This window comes from Gavialis gangeticus, unplaced genomic scaffold (genome assembly GCF_001723915.1).
Source record: "Gavialis gangeticus isolate Ggan-Ray unplaced genomic scaffold, GavGan_comp1, whole genome shotgun sequence".
NCBI classification, from domain to species: domain Eukaryota; kingdom Metazoa; phylum Chordata; order Crocodylia; family Gavialidae; genus Gavialis; species Gavialis gangeticus.
The window spans coordinates 9075044-9089004 of NW_017728997.1; the positions used below are offsets into that span (position 1 = coordinate 9075044).

General features: G+C 44.7%; 1 protein-coding gene across 1 annotated transcript in view; it reads left to right on the forward strand.

Moving 5' to 3' along the window:
* The window catches only part of CNTN3 (contactin 3), a 172989-nt gene that overhangs the window by 44691 nt on the left and 114337 nt on the right, over positions 1-13961 (forward strand). The gene's annotated exons all lie outside the window — the stretch shown is intronic.

The following is a 13961-nucleotide window of genomic DNA, read 5'->3' on the forward strand; positions in this document are numbered from 1 at the left end:
CATGCAGTATAGCCCTGTGCTAAGATTTGTAATTGTTTACAACAAATAAGTAAAAATGCATAAGTATACTAATTAGGGCTGTGCGAAGCTTCGGTCACTGATTCGATTCGGTGGAGATTCAGCTTGATTCAGTGGCTGAATCTCTGAATACAAATTGAATCAGGGGACCCTTTAATCTCTGAATTAAATCAGAGCCTGGGGTCCCCCCGTGGCCAATTGCCGAGCTGGGAGGGCATGGGGGGGGGCCAGTGTGCTCCCTGGTGGACCCAGAAGTGGACTGGAAGTACTCCCCCCGTCCCCCCCCAGCTCTCCTGTGGCACGCTGCATCCGCCCACCATTGTAGCATTCACGAGCCATGCCTGGCACCTTGAGGTATGTAGAAAATATATTTAAAGCTGTGTTTGTTGCCAGATCGCTGATTCTCCAAATCAGCATCAAATCTTCAGATTTGGCCGAATCAAATCGGGGACAGTGATCCAAATCAACGGATCAAATCAGTGTCCCTGATTCGGACCAAATCCAAATTGAATATAGCCCGTTTTGCACACCCCTAATACTAATCAGGGTTAGGCTCAGTCCACCCTCTCTTTATTGATAAGGATTCAGTTTTTATAACAGAAGGCGCATGAGACGTTTACTGGAGAGCTGACTAATTAACTCCTCAGTAAAACAGAGGCATGTGCAGTGCTGTTAGGCCAGAGTAAATTAATTAACTCCACTGTAGAATAGTGCTGCCTAACACAAGTACTATCCTATGGTGGAGCTATTGTGTTTACTCTGCCACAATGCACATGTAGACACCGATGGGGCTGGCTGGGGCACTCGCGTGCTTCAGTACAGGGGGCTGCCTGCCAGCTAGCCTCACACTGTAGCACCCTCATGCCCCAGCCAGCCCCTCCACAGCAAGTCAAAATAGCCCCAGGCTGGCAGGCTGACCCCAAGGCCATGTGATAGCCAGGGCCACGCTGTCCTGGCTCAGCGTGCTTCAGATCCTGGTGTGCATGCAGACATGGCACCTGGGAGCAATAAACTCCAGCATGAACTGCACCAGAGTTTTTTTTCAGCTGCGCTATTTTAATGTGTAGATGTGCACTAGGTTGGAAGAAACTGTTTCCAAACCTTGAGTATTTGTAAAGGATACTAAATAGTATCTAGTAGGAATAAACACGTTTACATCAGCAGACCTTCATATGCACCTTAGACCCTCCAAAAGAGCTGGCTGAGGAGAGCTCAGGGCCGCTGATGTTCTTTTATTTAGAGGAACAAAACCCATTTGGAATAGAAGGGAAATCTGAGGGGACTGGAAGCTGTACTACTGTTTGCAGAAGTTTAGGGCTGGAAGGGACCTTGAGAGGTCATCGGGTCCAGCCCCCTTCTCTGGGCAGGAAAGACCGCTGCGGTCAAATAACCCCAGCGAAGTGTGCATCCAAATTGTGTGTTCCCTTATTCAAAAAGGGCAGGAGGGACTGAGAACAAGACACTTAACATAATTTAAAACCTGGACAAAAGAAAGGAAAAGCTGACACAGGAGTTAATTAATAGAGGATGAAAGGCTAGCTAGACAATGAATTCATGGTGCCATGGTTTCATAGCAGATAGGCAGAGCAAACAAACTTGTTTCATCCTTTTGGGAGATTACGAGTTTGCTTGATAAAGGTAACGGCACGGGTGTGGTACCTCATATAGGTCATAGCTCCAGAATGAGAGATTCTAGTGCAAAGCTCTGGTAAAAGAGCTGTATGCATCAGGGAGAAATGACTTATTTTAGGAAGGTGCTTTTCCCACTTCATTTTACCTTGCCGAGTCCACTACTAAAGCACTGAGTGTAGTTTATTTTAAAAAGGATGATGAATTTTGGATCGAGTGCAGAAAAGAGCCACAGAAATGATTTAAAGGATTGAAAAAAAGCATGTCTTAGAACGAGAGACTTAAAGAGCTTAATCGGCTTATCACAAAGATGATTGAGAGGCAACTTAATTAGTGTCTAAGAGACAAAATGCCAGGTACTAAAGGCCTTTTTCATTCGGCAGAGTACTAGTTGCTGGAAGCTAAAGCAGACAAATTCATGTTGGCAGTTTTATTCTTCTTTTAACTATGAGGAGGATTATCCACTGGAACAAATTACTGAGGGAAATGGTGAATTATCAGTCTCCTGGTATCAAAACTGGGGACATTTTTTGGAATATGTGCTTTAGCCAAATCCAGATTGCTGGGTTCAGAAGAGGGGCATGGGATGAAAATTAAGGGCATCTGATACATAGGAGGTCAGATTAGATCTTCAAATGATACCTTATGGACTGGACCTTTATGAATATATTGCTTCATTTATTCCCATATCATTTTTGTTTTCTTTTACCCCCACCCCCAATGGAAAATTGGCCTATCTCTAAGTTAAACGGCGTAGTACTTATCCACTGTATTTAAAAAAAAATCTGTGAAAATAACAGTATACCTGGCAGCAGGCTATGTTGCACAGTATGTGAGCTGTAAAACTCCTTGGGAAAAAAAAATCACGCTGTTAATTTCATATTTCAACCAAAAATTGTGGGGAAATCCTACTGTCCCAACTGGAGTTTGGGTGCTAAAGTGAAGGACATAGCCTAAGAACTTAAATAGAACAGCATAGCTCATTACTGTACATGTGAAAAGAGAAATTACAGAAGCTTAATTAGTGATGATCATGGTGCCACAAGAAATGAGTGCCTCCTACTGTGCAGCTTGAGGCAATGATACCCTCTGCAGCTTAAGTGTGTAGCGAAAAACATAAATTGTATCTCTTTATCTTTGAACATAAGTGCCTTTGATGTCTATTAAAGCTGCCTTTCAGTGTCTACAAACAAGATTACTTCTAACTTCATGGCACATTGCAACTTTATCTGTAGTCGGTCTTGCTGAGAGAAGTTAGTTTTTTTCGCTAAAGGAACGGCCATATTATGTTTAGAATTAAATGTTGTCTTTAGGCATCAGTAACAATGGAAGATTCATAGCTGGCTTTCTTGGAAAAATCACTTCCCATTTTATTTTTGGGCATATCAAGTACAGGTCAGTAACTGCTGAAGAGCACAGTGCACTCTAGTGGAGTCTTCTGGTTTCCATGGCCAAAATTTCCTTTCTACCCTACTCTGGTGTGCAACATTCAGTATGCCTTTGAATCAAATATGACCCGATATCAGTGTCACTAGATGTGAAGGATTTGGGAATTCTTCAGGTGTGAAGTTGCTGTATACATGTGAATGATACGTAGCTGATATCTTGGGGCATGTGTAGACAAAACAGGGGCCCTAAATTGAAGCGGTGGGTTTTTAAAAATGCAGCTTCAGTTTAGGGCTGATTAAACCCCCGTGTCATGCACATAGCCTGCTGACTTACCTGCCTCACCGGCAGGGAGGGGAGCACGAGCTGCCAGCAGGTGGAGCGGTCCCTGAGCATCCCCCCACCCAGGCGGTACCCACCTGCAGGCACCTGGCTTGGGCAACATATATCATTTGGACTGGGGATTGGAGTGGAAACGGAATACATGCTGGAGAACGGGGTATGGAAACCTAATAGTAAGACAGGCACATGTTTTAGCAAACACTTAGTGCACCCCACTTGATTCCACACACAAGTATTTTACTCTTTAGAAATGGCTTGAACCCCTGAAATAAGCCAAGCCTGATTTAATATGCAGCAAAAAGACAACTTGATTGAAGCTGGGGAAATCATGTCAACTTTTTTTTTTTTTGCTAGAATTGTGCTAATGGGGTCTTTGTGTACATCTGGAACATAAGTAAATGTAAAATGGTAATTACATCCATTTATATTAATTCAGTATCCAGGGCCTAATACAAAGCCCCTAACCATGGATAGGAGTTATTCCTATGAATTCTCTGGGCATTAGACTGGGCCTAAGCTTGAAAAATATAAAGTCAACAAGTCTTAAATATAACATTTCAGCAACTCTTCACGTTTCTCCACACATGCACTCCTAAAAGTGAAAAACAGCTGATTGGGATCTTTCTCAAAATAATTGCTCTGAAACCATTTTTTCCAATGTGTATTTTTTCATTTACAGGGAAAGTAAAAGTTACAAAACTTGTGTTACCAGCCCCATGGAGGGAGGCATTCACTGAGTATTGAGAGCATTAAGTTTTAAATATTAGAGTATCAATTAGAGTATTAATCTAAACGTGACTGGAAGTAATTGGGCAGTGTTCCTAAACATGGCAGCTATCTTGTATCCTTAACTATGATGCGGGTAACAATTTATGGATTTACAAGAACCGCCAATGAAAGTATGCTGTTACCCCTATCTAAGTAACTGCTCATTCTAAAAAAAAAAAGTTCTTCATGAAGGAGGAACCAAGAGTGGCTCTTTCATTAGTGTCTTTGCTCTATATCTTCTGCCTCTTATGTACGATTGTTTTCAACATTGAATTTTCTCCTGACCTGCCTTGCTTTACTATCTAGGTGCTTATTGCCAGTATAACTACTTAATAACCAACATAGATGCTTTAATATTAGAGATGGATCTTGCAAAGCCATTCTTGCTAAATTGGATTGCTCGTGTTGTATTTCGTATTGACAGTGCATTAACATAAATGTTCTTAATAGAATTTCTAATACAGCAAAAGAGAAGGAGAGCAGCTCACAGACTCTGAATTGTCAGGAGTATCATTTAATAAGCCAGAGAGGTCTCACTGGTTATGACAAGAAATGCAGTACCTGGTGTTTATTTTTCTCTCTGTTATTACCTCTCAACACTGCGCAGTAAAAGATCTTAATTCTTTTTTATGAAACAGTATCTCCTTCATCCCATGGCTTTTTATTAAATTGTAGTTAACATTATTCTTTTTCGGATCAGGCCGCCCTACGTGGAGCAACCTGGCTTACTCTGAAGATCAATCACTGCACACCGCACCTGTCACTGAAGGTTTCTGTTTAGATACCAAAAGAAAGATTTGATGTCTGTATGCGTGTGTTTTTCTTTCTTATGTATGTCTCACTGCCTTTAGATCCTCCTCACAGGTGTTGTTTTTAACAGAACAACAAAGGACCAAATGCATATTTCTGGACACTTTTTGTCTCCCTAAGTTTCTGTTTTAGACGGGTTAGTTTCTTAGCTGTCTAATCTGCACAGTTATTTAGTCAGGTGAGCTCTGTTATTCGGCTATGTAGGAGTTTACACATTAGAACCAACACAATACATAAAGGTTTCCCAAGACTGGGCACAGCTGGTATCTCTGTGACCCTTTAGTAAACTCACAATCTCCCGGATAATTTTGTTTCCATTTAGGTCTAATGCTATTACTGCGTAAGCAGGGTGTATACAGTTTTTTGAAGATCTTGTCTCATTCCCTTCTGATCCAAAGAGGTTAATGAACTTGATTCATCCCATCCCTCTGTTTTTCCATCCTCTTCAATGCAAAAGGGGAAGAAAGCACATTTTAAAAAGTATACGGCATAATCTTTTAGCAGCAATTTGCAAGGTGAAGGGGAGTAGAAACAACCAACCAACCTGTTGGGCAGAATACCTGTTTCTCCCCCTCCCCTGCTCCCTGCCAAGGTGATTATCCTTTCTTTGTCTTACAAGGAGCAATAGGGGAGTTTGAATCTGAATATCCCATTTCTCTTTCCCACAGGAGTGTGTCCTTCAGAGCCCTGTATTTTAGGTTGCCCAGTGTAAATGTTAATGGATATTCAGTAGGGCTGTGGGAAGCTTTGGTAGCCAATTCAGTTTGAAGGAGATTTGGCCCAATTGAGCATCTGAATTCCCAAATCGGGTGACCCATGAATCTCTCTGAATTGAATCAGAAGCTTCCAAATCAATTCAGAGAGATTTGGAGATTCAGCATAGACTGTACAGGTAGGCACTAGGCAGTGCCAGCGGGAGCACCCAGACAGGCCCCGGCCTGAGCCGGCAGCCCAGGGCTCATCCAGCTGCTCCCCTGGCTGCACCCCACACCGGGGTGAGGCAGGCACTGCTGGCAGCCCCGGGAGAAGCCATGGGAACTGGGGGGGAATGATTGGGAGTTCGGGGATCGAACTGGCAGCTGGGGGGGAATGATCTGGGGCCGAGAGGAATGAACAGGGGCTTTTCCGCACCTTCGCACTACCCGCATCGCCCTGGGAGGCAGGGTAGCTCGGGAAGCAGCTGGACAAGCCACACCTTTTCCCGGGGCTGCCAGCTCAAGCCAGGGCTCATCAGGCTGCTCCCCCAGCTGCTCCCGCCAGCACTGCCCGCCTGTAGCGTACAGTCCAGGGGTAGGCAACGTTTTTTGGCCGGAGTGCCAAAAAACACCACAGTGCCTACCTCAGAAGGTGCCGGAGTGCTGGCATGGCAGAAAAACAAAATGAGGGCAAGGCGTGCATGGCAGGATGCCTTGCTGGTGCCCCTGCCCCCCAGCCCGGCCTCGGTAGCTGCTGGAGCCTGGGCTGCTCCCAACAGGGCTTGCAGCAACCCAGCTGCCACTGGGAGCAACCCGGGAGCCGGGAGGCTCCAAACAGCTGCGCTGGGCTCCAGCACGTGCAGACGCGCCTCGGAGCAGGTGGTGGGGGCAGGGCCTGAGGCCGTGCAGCCCCGGTCTCTCCCCCAGTCCCGGCACAGAGGTGATGATCCCGGTGCAGCTGTTTGTAGCCAGCCCGGGCCCTAGGCAGCTGCAGTAAGCACCAGGCAGAATGCAACAAGTTTAGTTGCATCAAGTTGTAACTAAACTTGACCAAAGAGCAGGAATTAATGACATTATCGCTTCTAGCAGTGTAAGGTATGTCCTGAACAATACTGGGAGTTTCTTCTGTCACCCTGTCTTTCGCGTGTCCTTTTCCTTCTCCACCTTATTTCCTTATTTATTTCTTACCGCATTTCATTTTTGCTTTCTGTTTTAAAAAGTAACCTGGCTTGTTATAGCTCGTAAATACTGTTTCTTTTGCTATGAACCCGCAACCAGAGAGGCACCTGAAATCCGTGTCTTAATCTGCTGAATGCAAGTGCAGATTTGCCAGGTCTCTTGAGTGATGGCTGAGAGCCTGTGCCTGCATATCGCCAGCAGCATGGTTGCAAGCCAGTCAGCCTCACCAATGGAAGTTGCACGTTCTATCTGTGTGGTTCTTCTTTCTCCCCTTTTGCTGCCCATTTTGTCTTCAAAGAACAGAATCACACTCAAATAACCAGGAAAAAAAACACCTCTAACAAACTCCTACAGAAGCAGGTAGTCCCTTAACCCATATATGCCTACATCAAATGCACTATATTTACGCCTTTTTAAATAGCTAAGAATACTGCACACGTGTCCATTTTCTACTTGTACTTTGCAAAAAACTCGGGTAACCTTTCTCTTTAATACCAAGGCTCAGAAAAAGACTAGTGCAGTCAACAGTTGAAACCATGTGGCTTTTATATGCTTACCTGCATTCATGAGATGCCGTTCCAGAAGCAGGGTCTTACAGAAGCAGAACTTCCTGTATTGCTTCTTGCTGGAATTACTGCCGAACTGGGACCTGGAAGAGCTGACGAGAAATCAAGAGAGAGGAGAGAATGAGAAATTTTATAGCTGATGTGCTGCAATTGGCCTCCTGGGCCATCTATCCCAACTCTCTGCATGAAGGAAGGCGGTTGCCCACTTTGTCTACTGTGATTGCTCTTTATGAACTTACGCTCCTTATAACTCATAATGTTGTGCTTTCCAACCGCTTATTTATTGATTCCTTGTACTGTATGTTCCGATATTTTATGTATGAATTTAATGAAGTTAAACAATAAAATGAGTTGGTAATTCCTTGGGTTTCTCTCTTTAAAGATTGGTACTATGACAGAGTTGTATTCACCTACTTTTTTCCTCTCTGAACTCGCAGGCACGATTGCTTGCTGCCCTGCGGGCCTCCCCGCTCACTCCCTGGAAACCTTGGATCTAACATCTGCTCCTTTTGATTTATGAATATCTAATTTCTCCAGTTGTGCTTTTTTCTTCCCCTGCATTTCCTTATTGATCACTTGCCTGTCTTTTTTGCTTGGTCAGCAATTAGATAGAATTCCCAAACAATTTCTCTTTCTCATTATACCTTTCATTAAAAATTAGAGCAAAATATTGTTTGGCTATTCCCAAGGTCCTGATGGATCTCTCTCTATTTAACACACACTCATCTCTCCATATTTTTTTCTTTTTCATGTTATGTATTTATGAAGACTTTTCTTATTATCCCTTACCCCTTTAGCAAACAAAATGCAATAGTTTCTTCCCTAGTTTTATTGCTGCAGAGTTTGCTCTCCTTATAGCTTTTGCCACTGCTTTTATTTGTCCTTTTTAACTCCATGTATGATACTTTCAGTGGTCTTTTGTTGCTGTTCTAACTCGTCCTTAGTCCACATAATCCTGCCTTATTTCTCCTGGGCTTACTGCTTTCTTTTCCTTCTGGGGATTCAGTGGAATTAATATCACATTGCCTTTCAGGATTCTTTGTCCCTCATGAGACCCCTTTACTTTCCAGCATTTCTGTCCAGGGGTCTCTGCCAGCCAAATTACCTCATTTTATCCAGTGTGTGAATAAATGGAATTAATTAAGCTTATAAAGGAAAGGATCTTGTGGCAGGCTGTACCACACAAGGTTCCCTACTTCAATCTGTTGTAAGACTGTCCTTTCATTCTAGGTGCCGGATGACCTCCTTTCGGGTAATCATAAAGCCAGATTTTTCTTCTCTCTAGTTATTTGACAGTTTTTCATGTTGTTGGGGGGTTTTTTTTGCGTTTCTGAAGGGATTGCTTCTCTGACAGAGGATTACATTATTTGATTTTTAAATGAAACTAGATTATAGTTGGGTTACAGCAATGGTCATTATTGGGAGGTAGGTTTTGCAGCCAGACTGGAGCTATGGAAACTACATTAAAAAGTCCATGAAGAGTATTGATTGCTTTGGGAGTAAGGAGTGGAAGCAGGCATGCAATGGAGGGGCTGCAATTCTGGCCCCATCACAGGCAATGGGGTTTTTCCATTAACATCCTTAGAGCCAGCGTTTCAGCCAGGGTTTTTTGGGTTTGGGGTTTTTTATATTTCATATTTCAGGCATGTCCTCACATGCAGATGTAACTAGGTGCATTTACATGTTCATCAGTGCTCCATTAATTGCGCCTCTAATATGAAATACTAAATAAATGTGCAGTAACTGATAATGCCGGCACACGGTCTTTTTGGGATTATTAATGTGCGGTAGAATAATTCTGGTGCTCGTTAGCACACGAGCATGGCTTTTGCCATGACGCACTAATGCACAGTAGAATTAGTTTACTGAGCATTACGCTTTTAAATGCAATGAGTGCATCTACACAAGACACCTAAAGGATAACTTTTACAGTGCTGCTGACTCTTGCCAGGGAAGGAATTCATGAATTCAGGAATCTGTGCTGTAGATCGTTCATGTATTCATAAAGTTAAAGGCCAGAGGGGCATTAAATTATCTCTTCTGACCTCAAGTATATCAGAAGCCAATTTTACCACATTGCCCTTGTACTGAGCCCAAAAACCCGCACATGGCCAGGTTATTCTAGCTTTGATTCAGAGACATAAAGAGATGGAGAATTTGCTGTATTTGTTCTACTGGTTAAGCATGATCAAAGTTAACAAATAAACAAACAAACGTGCTCCACCTTTTTCCATTTGGTTTTGTCTAGTTTCAGCTTCAATCCTTTGGCTCTTATGGTGCTGTGTGAAAATGCAGATGGAGAGCTGACCTGGTGGTAGCTAGATGGTGTGTAGCTGCCATGGGGTATGCTACTAATATGCATGCAGATGACATGCAGGCTACAGATTTGCATAAAGCTATAGCATATATTAAATCTAATGAAAATGACTCTCTTATTGACTGCTGTGAGCGCTGATGAAAGAGGAGCCAGCCCAATAGAAAGTTGCTTATAACAAGATTATGTCCAGGTACAGACATTACACTTTTTCCAGTTTAGGTGGTTGAAAACGGGTCTATCGCTGTTAACAGGACAGACGCTTAGAGCTCAGAGACTGCTTTACAAATAGCGGATCCTGGTCTAGAATAGACCTGGATCAGTATGGTATGAGACTTAATCAATTTAGGTTAGACAGCTGAATCAAAATTCAGTACCAGGTCTGCTCCTGAATCCAGGTAGGTCATTGTCCACTGGCACCTCAGTTGCCTTTGTGCTCCCCGCTAGCCTCCCCTCGCAGGAAGCTGCACAGGCTGGAGAAGACGCCACGCTGATTGTTGATGGGGGAAGGGGGATTGGCTCCCCGTGTTTTTTTTATAGATAAGAACCTACTGAATTCAGAATGGCTGCCCCCCATTTTGCAGTCCCAGTGCAGGGTTGGGTGCCATATTCATGGTAGAGTACAAGGGGACCCCCCCACCACACGCACACACACATACCTCTGATTGGTTGAGGGGGTTCCAGAAGTCCCTTCCCTCCCTGGAAACTGACAGTGGGACATCTGTCAATATCAGGGGAGGGGCAGACTTCCGGGGCATCTTGACCAATCGGGGGGGGGGGGGGAGTGCCATGCTCCACCATGAAAATCTCCCCTCCCCACACACACACTTTTCCCTGATAATTCAGGATGCCAGGGATTCATGCCTTTTTCTGTTTTCAGCTCCCCCCCGCTTTGACAGCTTGCTAGCTGTTTTCATGCTTTTTGACGGGCACTGGGCTTTTTTGCAGGGGACCTACCAGTCATTTTGTGGTTTCCATGAAAATCACAAAATCACAATTTTGGTACGTCCCTAGTTATAGATTTATTGATCCAGGTTAAAATTAGCAGCTGCTGCTGTTGCCTTAATTTCTGCCCCCTCAATCGTCATTAGGAGAGGGATTGAGGGGAAAGGGAGTGTGAAGGGGGTAGGGGTGTGTGTGTGTGTGTGTGTGTGTGTGTGTGTGTGTGTGTGTGTGTGTGTGTGTGTGTGTGTGTGTGTGTGTGTGTGTGTGTGTGTGTGTGTGTAAGAGAGAGAGAGGGAGGGGAGGAGAGAGACGCATAGATAAGAGTGGGCTAGAGAGAAAAATGATCTTTTCAAATCTCTTCCCTGGTTCTTTTGCTCTCTCCCCTCGGTTCTTTGCTTCTCTCTAAAGCTCTTTGGGCGGTGTAAGGCTCTCTAGCCACCATGGAAAGATGGAGACATCACTGCTGTCTCCCCACAGGGTGATCAAGCCACGCTGGGCTTCTCCTTTTTTTTTTTTTAATTTTCTTTTAAATTCTTTTTAATTTTTTCCCTTCCTGCCTCTACTATGGTGATGATTCCTGCCTGCCCCACTCCTGCCATGCCACGGTGTTGTGCCCCAGTGTGTTCCCTCAGCAAGCATCTCCTAGCACGACCCAGCTGGGGTGGCCTTTCACCACACATGGCCTCTGCAAGTCTCCATGCTGCAGTGCAAGGGCCTGGGAAGCAGGGCTGGTGTGTTTGTGTGTGCGAGCCTAGAGTGTCAGGTTCACATGAGTCGCTGCTTGGGGTATTTTTTTTTTTTTCCCCTCTCCCCCATCTCTCCATTGCAGATGTGGCTGCTCCGCATCTCCCTCCTTGTTTCCTTTCTAGCCAAGGTGGTGCCTCATTTTGAAGCAAGAATAAAGCGAGTGCCCCCTTCCCTGTTTCTTTGTGGGTGGTGGCTCTGGGCCTACACATGGGCACCATGCTGTCGCAGCCCTTCTCTTCCACCTCCCCCCATGGTTGGCAATCAGTGTGCCAGGCATCTCCAGCCTGCGCAGCTCCCTGTCACTGTGCCTGCTCTCAGTAGACACAGTGACAGGAAGCAGAGCAGGCTGAAGATGCCTGTCACTAAGTCAGCAGCACTCAGTAATCCCCGGCAGCCCAAAGAGACTGGGGTCATGCTAGGAGGCCTGCTCAGCCACCCCAACCCTGCTGGCTTGGCCAGTGGAGGCTGTCTCATGTCCATCCCCGCCCCCACTGAACTTCTATTCTGTTTGCTCCAACCTAAACTAGGGTGCTTCTAGAAACCCACGTAGGTTTGAGCAATTCTGCCTCAGGCTTTTTGAATGTCTGTGCTCTGCCCAAGTTTTGGCTGGAATGAGTGTAACAGTTGCTGTGCATGTGAGCAAGGCCTGCTGAGTTTGTTTGAGGGCTTGCTGGTCTGCAAGGACCCCTGAACATCACATTTGCTTAAACAGTCAATGAAGGGATACAAACCAACGCTGGATAAGAATTGTAATGTAGTATTTCCCATCCCTGCTGGAACACGCCAGCAATATGAGGTGCAAAATAATTTGGCATCTCACACTGACAATTCAGGCTCTTGAAAACCAATTAACTAGTGTAGCAGTGTTAGGGAAGGGGAAAGGTTTTAGGATGAAACAGAAAGCTGTCTGTTCTAGCAGCAGGAACCTATGATAGGTACAAATCATTTGTTCCTTTTGTTAAGCAGCTTCCATATCCACAAAATGCACATTTGAACTTCTGTGTTACCCTTGATGGGACAGGATCCAGCAGGCATGTGAACTCTAGCACAGAATCAAAGAAAACAGAGTGGAAGGGGACCTCAGGAAGTCAGTTAGTCCTTCGTCTTCCCAACCCCAGGGCTAGAATCCTGTTAATTACAGTCATCGTCCCTCTCATGTCAGAAATGTTATTTAAAATCCTGAAACTACTGCACTGTAAAGTATTTTGCCCCTTTCCTTGCTGATTTAGCTTTCACAGCCGGGATGGTATAGCTTGATAAGCAATGCTGCCTTATGAGCAAGGTTCCCCAGGACTTGACTTTATATCACCCTACTTTTAATTACTTGTGGGTTTGCCAAATTTTAACTATTAGAGTTGAAATTTTCCATGCCATGTGTCTCTTTGCCTGAGATTGATGTATTTTTTTCTTCACTCAAAAAAGGCTCTGCCATTCCCAGGATCAAATGCTGAGAAAGATATGTTGTTTTGCTTATGTTAAAAATATATCTATCTATAGAGACAGACAGGCAGACAGAATCAGCTTTTTATTTGAACAGCACAAGCTCCCCCATCCATTGGATCAATCTTAAGAATTGACAAGCAGAAATGGCCTTTTTGTTAGTGATATGCCTTTTTTCCTCTCCCCATCAGTCTGCTTAGATTTGGCCAGGTTATTAGCCTTTATGTAATCCCACCACATGCTCCTTGGTGGTTTTGTCAAACTTTCCAGACATGGTCTTAATCGGTTTCATTGCTGCTGACCATGCTAGAAGCCTCTGAAAGGACCTAGTGCTAAACAAATGAGGCATGTACCGTGCCCTCGCTTTTCTGACGTGTCACCAGACTGCAAGTAGGCCCCATCCCCAGAGAGTGACAAAGCATGTCCCCAGTCGCTTGGGGCAAGTGAAACTTTCACTTCTATCTCTTTGCATATGACTGGTCTGACATCACGGACGCAGTCCAGCTGATGTCGGCTGACCTTGGTGATGCCATTCATGTTAGTGGTTTTCAGGTTGCGAATGTCTACAAGCTTCCCAAAGTCAACTGGGACCAACACGTTCTACCAACCCGGCCTCATCCAGCTAGCTTTGTTGGGGACTTTAACAGCTACTACATGGATGTAAATGCCAACAATGAACAACTCGTAAACGGGACCTCACAAAACGATCTTGTTCTCATTCACAACCCCAAGCAGCGTGGCACGTTCCACTCTTCCAGATGGAACCACGACTACTCTCCTGACTTGTGCTGGCTCAGTTCAGTACACAGTCGCCCACAGTCAGCATCTGGCCAGGTCTTGGATGACTTCCTGCGCAGTCAGCACAGGCTGTCAGTAGGACAACTTGGACTCCAGCTCCCGATTGTCAAAAGCTCTAAGAAGAAATGGTGGAATTTCCCCAAGGCCAATGGGAAGAAGTATAGCAAAACATTGGAACGAAGCATTGTGACGATGTAGTGTGAGTCTTTCTGTAAGAATTCATCAGCAGAGAGTTTGTCCTCCCAGGCAGTGTGGAAAAGGCAGCTTTCTGGTTCAAATGCAGAAGGAATAATATCAGGCCCCACTGCTTCCATTTGCTCATAA